This window comes from Nanorana parkeri, unplaced genomic scaffold, assembly GCF_000935625.1.
Source record: "Nanorana parkeri isolate BGI_ZX_2015 unplaced genomic scaffold, ASM93562v1 scaffold1817, whole genome shotgun sequence".
NCBI classification, from domain to species: Eukaryota; Metazoa; Chordata; class Amphibia; order Anura; family Dicroglossidae; genus Nanorana; species Nanorana parkeri.
In genome coordinates, this window is record NW_017308085.1 from 149,853 (window position 1) to 158,387 (window position 8,535).

Here is an 8,535-nt window from a genome sequence, read left to right on the forward strand (position 1 = left end):
GGCGGGCGGGGCTTATCAGGTCCGGTGTCTGGGTATCGTGGAGCTGAGGCCGATGAGGTTTAAGGCCCACTACCCCGGAACAGCTGGTTCAGATAAGACGGAGGGCGTCAAACAGCACAGATCAGTGTAGGGGTAAGAATAAGGGGGTTGAAGGAAGAGGACATGGAAATGGAGAAGGAGGGGAGGGTCAGGTGTGGGAAAGAACAAAAGAGGGGTAGGGCAGGGGAGGGTAGTACACTGGGAAGGGGGTTCAGGGGTAGGAGGGAAGTACAGTGCCTCTAAATGGATAGAAGCTGTGGATCGAAGAATGGTGGTTTGGAGTAATCGATCCAAGGTTGCCAAATCAGTAGAAAGCGATCGTGAGTGTCGGACAGAACCGCCATCAGTTTCTCGTTCACCAATATATCATCCAGGCGGTTTTTAACTTCACTGAAGCTCAGGGTCGGAGTTTTCCACGCTCTGGCGATTGTCATTTTGGTGGCGACAAAGATGTGGGACACAAGGTGTTTCTGGTAACGCGTCAACTGTGGAATTGGCTGTAGTAACAATGCCTCGCACGATTCCTTTGTTAAGGTGAGTTGGAAAAGAGAATTGAGCAAATCGTAGACCCGATTCCAGAGACTTGCCGCCCGGGGGCATGTCCACCAAATGTGGATCATGGTACTCGACGCGCCACAGTCCCGGAAGCAGTGTGGAGAGTAGGAGGTAATGTATTTTGCCAGACGGGCAGGCGTGTAATACCAATGGTACATCACTTTGTAGGAGTTCGCGAGTGCGAGTACGTTGCGGGAGCAACAAGCTATTGCTGACCAGGTATGCTGCCAGTCCTCAAGGGTGAGGGATCTGCCCAAATCCTCATGCCATTGACGCTCATAAGGGGCAAGGGTGGTAGAAGAGGAGGATAGTACAGAAGAGTAGATCAAAGAGATGACACCTGGGGCGTGCGGATCTGAGTTGCAGCAGTGTTCGAATAGGGTCATTCTCGACGGAGCTGAGGTGTTTTTCAGAAGCGAATTAATAAAATGGCTTATTTGGGTGTAGCGGAACCATTCCCGGAGTGGGATGGATCTATTGGTGCGGAGCTGCTGGAACTATTTCACACCGGAGAGCGAGATGAGGGAGTGTACAGTGGTACGGTAGTTGCGGGACCACCATGCAAACGAGTGAGAGTCATTGGAACCAGGTGGGAATAATGTAGAGTTGAGCCAGGGCAGTAAAGGGAGGTGAGGTGACATCAGATTGCCGGAGTACCGAACCCCGAAAAGTGCATCAGATGTAGGGCCCGCCGGACCCCATCCCCGGCCTGTCTGGATGGCATGAAGCCGACCTGGTCTTTTTTGATCAGGGACCCTAGAAATTGGTTAAGGCGGGAGGTGAGAATTTTAGAAAGGATCTTAACGTCTACATTTATTAAGGAAATGGGGCGGTAATTGGTCCAGGAGTGGGCATCTTTATCTGGCTTGGGTATCATTACAACGTTCGCTGTGAGCATGTGTGGGGACATGGAGTCACCCTTCAGGAGACCATTAAAGAGGGAGGCTAAGTGGGGGGATAATTCTTCTGCTAGTTTTTTATAGAAAAGGACAGGGCATCCATCTGGGCCCGGACGTTTACCCGTTTTGAAGGCCTTAATGGCTTGTTGCACTTCGATGGCAGAGATCTCCTACTCCATGAGGTCCCTACTGGCTTGTGGGATATCTGGGAGGGTAATTCGGGAGAGAAATTCGTGGATAGTATCGAGTGAGGAGGCGGAAGGGGTCGAGTAAATCTTGGATAGATGGTGGCGGAATTCAGATAGGATTTTTGTGGGGTCACTAGTGTGAGTGGCCAGTCTGGTGCGGAGGGAGATTGGGGTTGGGACACTATCAAACGTCCGCAGACGTTTGGCTAGCATAGAGTCAGGTTTGTTGCCCTTCGCGTAGAATTTCTGTTTCGTCCAACGCAGGGACCGCTCGGCCCTATCTGTGAGGCAAAGGTCAAGCGCAGCCCGCGTCAACGCCAGTAATGTACGGTTAGTGGTCGTGGGGTTGGACTTAAAGGCCCGAGATCTCTGGTCCAGTTCTGTCTCAAGACTCTGAATGCGCTGGTTGCGATCCCTCTTTCGTTTAGATGCTATTTGAATCAGGTGGCCCCGTATGACCGACTTATAGGCTTCCCAGACAAGCGATTCAGAGGGGACCGACCCTGTGTTGAGCTGAAAGTAGTCAAGGGTTCGCATGCGGATTTCCGTGAGTATATCGGATAGCGAGAACAGCAATTCATTCAAGGACCAGGAGGGCGAGGGGGGCGTGCTTAGAACGGAGGAGCTCACTACGAGCACTGCATCATGATCCGACCAGGGTATAGGGAGAATGTGAGAGGAGGAAGCTAGAGAGAGGGAGCGTCGTTGGAGAAAGGCATGGTCGATACGAGAGTGGGAGCGATGGGGGTTAGAGTAGAAAGTGTAGTCTCTTCCTATGGGGTGGTGATCCCGCCACACGTCCACCAGGTTATGTTGGAGGAGCAATTGTTGAAAGCTATCTGCTTAGTGCAAATGAAGTTCGCTGTTTTATGGAAGGCTATGAGGACACCTCGGGTTTTCGTGGAGGCATTGGCTTGATATACGGATGGGAAGAAAGCATCAAAATACTTGGGGGACACTTGAGATAGCGAAAGGCTTTCGTCCGCTTCTGGGGGGAGTTGAGGCCCTGCACATTCAGGGAGAGCCAACAGGGAACCACTCGGGCAGGGAATTCCCTAATCAGGAGTTGAATGGGCACCATACAGAGGATACAGCAAGGAGGAGGGGGGGGGAGAAGTGTAGGACCGTGGTCGTCACCCCGGCGTTCCCCAGGCTCAAATAATGTAGGTGCACCGGTGACGAGCAATGTCAGGAATGATGAGGGTAATAAGGCACACATCGACATCTTAGAGTACGCCCTGGAATGGATACCGGGAGGGGGGGCAGGATGGTACTGCCAGAACATAAGCTCCCTGGATCCATTACACGGGTATTGATATAGGGGGTGTGGGGTAAACCTGGAAATAAGTTCTTAACATAACATGTACAAAAGAGGAATCTAATAGTAGGAGAAAGGTAGACCTTACCAGTTGGGTCTTGGAATGCAGTAAACTAGTGTTCGGCACCGAAACATATCTGGGGCCTAGGTGTACCACAGGCCTAGATGTGACCAACAATTACAGGGAACAGTTAGAGCAAAAAGAGACAAGTCCACATTAGATAGCCAACTGTGGGATGGATGCCGGGAGGGAGGTAGCAGAGCACGGAAGGCAAACCGCCTAGAGTGGGCTCCCGGGATCCATCGCACATGTATAAACTCAAAAGTCTGAAAAAACCGTAAGAGAACCTAAAAATAAAAAATCCAACAGTTAAGTGCAAATAACGATTCCAGCCACCATGTGGGGCAAACCATACCAATCCGGTCTAGGCATGGGACAGCATGCAGGCTGCCGAGACGAAGACTCCTTGGAGACTCCTTGGAGAAATATCGGGCAGGGGGGTGCAAGTCAACCGTCGCCATCAGGTTGGAGAGCATCGGCTTTCAGGTGCCGGGGGATCCTGGACGGCGTCAAGGGGGAATGTTGCGCCCTTGGCGGTTCTGAGGTCGAGGGGGAGCGGTGTGGTAGCGCAGCCAGATGAGGAATAACGGAGCGATGGGGGGGTTCCTCCGGTGGGATTGCGAAGCCCAAATCCTGGAAGAGGGAACGGAGATCCGTGGGAGTCGAGGCTTGATAGGGGGTATCTCGGTATGTGAAGAAAACTTTGAAGGGGAATCCCCAGCGGTAGCGAACATTCATGGACTTCAGGCACATCAGGTATGGCTTCAGGGCACGTCGTTTCACCAATGTGGCGGGGGATAGGTCCGAGTAGACCTGGAAGGTGAGGGGAGCTTTGTCGCGGGCCGCCTGTAGGACTCTTTCCTTGGAGCGGAAATGGTGGAACTTGAGGACCACATCCCTGGGAGGGCCATCGGGCCGCGGCTTGGCTAGTGCGTGGTGTACGCGGTCTAACTCTAACGGTCCAGAGGGAGGTCCGGCGCCAATTCCGGGAAGAAGGCCATCATAGAACCTTGCAGGTCGGTGACAGACTCTGGGAGGCCCCGGATGCGGACATTACTACGACGGGCCCTATTTTCAGAGTCCTCCTGCTTGTCCTTGAGCTGCTCGAGTTCGTCTCGAAGAGCCGCCAGCTCCCTTTCATGGTCGTCCAGGACTAGGGTGGCGTCATCAATTCGATGTTCGATGGCGGTGGTCCTGCGGCCTACGTCTCTATTCTCGTGGACAGATCTGTTGATAGCTTACGGGAGGCCGCGGAGATCTCTTCCCGGACAATGCCGCGGAAACCGGTGAGCATCTGCGAGTCACCTTCTGGATCCTGGGAGCGGAGAGCAAGCGAAATGCGGGGCCATGGGTCTGCATGCGACACCGGGTCGTCCCCCACCGAGTGCCGGCTGTCCTCGTCCGGGGTAGAGAGTGGAGCGGGCGCCATTTTGGAAGGCCGCCTTGCGGTCTCCACAGCGCGCTCCGATCTGCGGGTTTGTGGAGCTTTCTCCGACTTCACCATCGGGCTAAAGGGTGCAGGAGATCTACGTCTTGCTCCGGTTAGGCAGGGTTGAGCTGCTGGTGCCGCTGGAAGAACGATGGCAGAGGGAGTTTGCCCGGGTGGCGCGGAGTTGATCCCTGCGCGCATGCGCCTCTCAGCACTCTAATTTCATGACTTGACTGGCCTGCACAGAGTCCTGACCTCAACCGAATAGAACACCTTTGGGATGAATTAGAGACTGCGAGTCAGGCCTTCTCGTCCAACAACAGTACCTGACCTCACAAATGGAGAAATGGTCAAACATTCCCATAGACACACTCCTAAACCTTGTGGACAGCCTTTCCAGAAGAGTTGAAGCTGTTATAGCTGCAAAGGGCGGGCCAACTCAATAATGAAACCCTACAGACTAAGACTGGGATGCCATTAAAGTTCATGTGTGTGTAAAGGCAGGCGTCCCAATACTTTTATCAATATAGTGTATCTCCATCGGTAGCAGATAAATGATGGAGATGTGGGAGTGGAATGGGAACCATGTTACATATATGGTGTCCACGATAGTGATGGGCTGAACACACCGGAGTTCGTTTCTAACTCGAACTTTAGAACATGGAAAAACTCAAACTTACAACTCAATGAAAGTCTATGGGACCAGAAGTCGAAAAATCAAATGTGCCTATTTTTGAAGTCTTATATTCTTATATGACCCAAAGCTTAGTATACCGCGAGCTACAGCTCGCGGAATACTGAGACCGCCGCAGCCGATATGGGTCCCGACATTGCTGTCGAAATCCACCCAGCTGCGTGATTGACAGCTGGCTCTGCCTATCTAGAGGCAGAGCCAGCTGTACCCGCCCCCTCCGCCGTTCGTTCCTCCAGTCAGCGGGAAGGGGGGAATCCCTGCAGGGAGCCATGAGTGACGGTCACAGCTCTCTGCAGGGACAGGATCGAAAAGTGAGCGAGCGACGGTATGTGTTCGCTCTCTTCCCGATTTATTGAGCCGACGTGTGACAGTTTCATTGTCACACGTCGGCACGAACTATGAAGTTGAGTGAAAATCACTCACCTCATAGTTCTCCATAGTACTGCCTGTAAAGTGGCACATCTGTACGATGTATAGAACCTGCTGCAGCAAAACTGACATTTCTAAAGAAAAAAATGGCATTTAAATTGCCGGTAAATTATTTTCCCTTAATCTTGTAAACAACTGGTCGATGAGGCAGCCTGTATGAAGAGGCCACATTTTAGGACACTCGGAACACGGTTAGAGATTTTTTGGATAAATGCTGGTGCCTCTTTTGCAGACATTGGCTGAAATTAACAACAGGTGCTTTAAAATTGGGCCCTTACTGTTGGCGGTGCTTTCACACCATAACCCTTCAGAGTTATTCTTGACGAGTGCAGAATTAGACCCTTCTCTAAAAATTCAAATTATATATACCTGTCACACAGGTGTGGGAAAAAATTGGCCTTTGGTGTTGGTGCCTCCACACTGTAACCCCTCACAGTTACTCTTGATGGGCGCAGGAATGGGCGCTGCCATAAAAAAATCAAATTATATGCACCTACCACATGCCTGTCTCCTTGTTGGCCTTTCAGACATGCTGTTGGGCTTATTATAAAATTTTATTAGAGAATGTGGGATCAGAAATCGTTGCTTGGGTGCAATACTTTATTGAATGTGGTGCTTGGTGCACTATAAACTGTTGTACAATGGCTTACTGTATTATGAAAGAAAAAAAACGGGAAACCCCAATGACGCAGCAAAAGAACCTGATGCTGAAAAAAAAGTAAAAATATTTTTTTTTAAAAAGGGAACACAGGTGACGCAGCAGGGGGGACAGCAATGAGGCAACAAAAGAACCTGCTGCTGGCAAAAAAAGTAAAAATAGAAAACGGGAACACTGGTAACGCAGAAGGAGGAACACCAGTGACACCACTCACACACACACAAAAAAAAGAAATGACAGTGAATATACAGCACAGACAATAATATTATATACAGTACATAGTACATCAGGGCTCTCGCAAGGCACTGCGCGTTGCGCAGTGGCTTGTGGGGGCGCTTGGCGGGCGAGGAGCCCGCCGAACGCCCTGATAGTTCATGCCAATTTTCCAATATTGTGCCAATATGAAGGCAACACCCTGATAGTTCATAGTACCAATGTTCAACTCTAACATAGAGCCCACCTCTAGTCCACGACAAGATAGATAGATTTATTTATTTGTCACATACATAATCGTACAAGTATGATATGCAGTGAAATGCTTACACGACTGCAAGAAGGAGAGGGAGAAGTACAAGTAGAGAGAAGAATCAATAATATTAAACTTTTACATCACAAAATAAAATATAAATGTTAAAATTTAAATATACTTGCAATTGATCTTTGGGGTGAGCAGGCACCTTACAGGTGTGGACTGGCCTGAGACCCCAGAGGTTGCATTATTGTCTGTTTACCCGGGCCCAATTTAAAACACATAAAAAAGATTTAATATGTTGTCTGATGGCGGCAGGTATAGCAGTGATCTCCAGATACTGGAGGACTGATCAAGTTTCCGACATTATGGAGTGGACCAGGGAGAGGAATCTCTTTATGAGAATGGAAAAACTAATGCCACGTACATATGATAGACATACAGATTTCTTGAAAGTATGGTATAGATGAATTTTGAGTATATGTTGGGAGATAAGACATAACTGGTAATTGAAGGCTCTGCATCGAATTATATAAAATATAAAATAAGAGGGGGGAATGTATTTCATTTTTCCCCCCCCCCGTTGTCTGGGCTTTGAAGGATGTGTGATTTGGAGGGTTGGAATAAGTTAAGCAATAACATAGGAAAATTTTAAATTGCACGTAGAGCTGAGCCCTGATTGTTAGAGTTAATGGCGGTTTGGATTAGAGAAGTAAAGTACTGTATATGCAATTGGGGACATGTTTCTTTGGAGTACAGAAGAATTGTATTGACTATAAAAGTGCTGGTGAATTACCGTATATACTCGAGTATAAGCCGTCCCGAATATAAGCCGAGGTACCTAATTTTACCACAAAAAACTGGGAAAAAGTATTGACTCGAATATAAGCCGAGGGTGGGAAATGAGGCAGCTACTGGTAGATACCAATAAAATTACATTAATATTTATTTAAAAGAAAAATAACCTAGCTCTGTAAGTGGAAAAGGGGGTACAGGGCTACATATACGCTGAAAATCTTGGCTTATACTCGAGTATATACAGTACTTTTTCCTATATCCCTTTTTCTGTATTTTTTTGTTTTATTTTGTTTGCTCTTCCGTTTCTTTATTTTCCCTGTTGGTGTATGTATAAAAACGGAGGCACAATCTACAGAAAAACATTTATAGGTAGTAATATTAGAGATTCTTTATCCAGGAAATATCTGATTTACCTCAGGGAATTAGGAAGGATTTATTACCCTGTTTGAGGAAATTGGACAATGCTTTAGAGTTTTTTTGGCTTCATATAGATCAACTAGAATTGTGTTTATAGAGGCTTTCTATTTTTGGCTTTTTTTTTTTTTTAGCTATTGGATAAACTCTATGGACTTGTGTAATTTTTTCCACCTGGCTAACTGTAACTATGCTTTTGGGAGAGACTGGCCAAAATTAAAGATGAGATTCATTGATGAGAATTTCATTATACAGAAAGGACATATGGCAGGATTATGTAACTTTCAGAATACAAATCTAAATATTTTTTTAAACATACTAATAGGATCATGTGTATATACCCCGAGACAACATCATCTTATATTAGTGTATAACACATCAGAGGTCATCATGATTGGGTAGTCGGGTATCTTAGTGAAGATTCTTGTCAATTAAGATTAAAGGAAAGGGTTATGTATAAGAATTAGTCAATAAAAACAAATACAAATAATACAACTATTTATTAATAGTTATAGTAGTATTAAAATAGATCAGGAGGGATGCTGATGCAAGAAAAGAAGAAGAGCCCATAAGTGTGGGGTCAC

At 47.7% G+C, this 8,535-nt stretch overlaps 1 protein-coding gene and 1 long non-coding RNA gene across 2 annotated transcripts in view; one reads left to right on the forward strand and one right to left on the reverse strand.

Moving 5' to 3' along the window:
- Positions 1 to 8,535, forward strand: part of GGPS1 (geranylgeranyl diphosphate synthase 1) — a 91,996-nt gene that overhangs the window by 78,481 nt on the left and 4,980 nt on the right. The window lies entirely within an intron of this gene.
- LOC108799799 overlaps positions 1 to 8,535 on the reverse strand; it is an 18,133-nt gene that overhangs the window by 5,422 nt on the left and 4,176 nt on the right. The window contains exon 2 of the long non-coding RNA XR_001942047.1: positions 7,594 to 7,599. This is a non-coding gene — a long non-coding RNA (uncharacterized LOC108799799). The remainder of the gene's footprint in view (positions 1 to 7,593; positions 7,600 to 8,535) is intronic.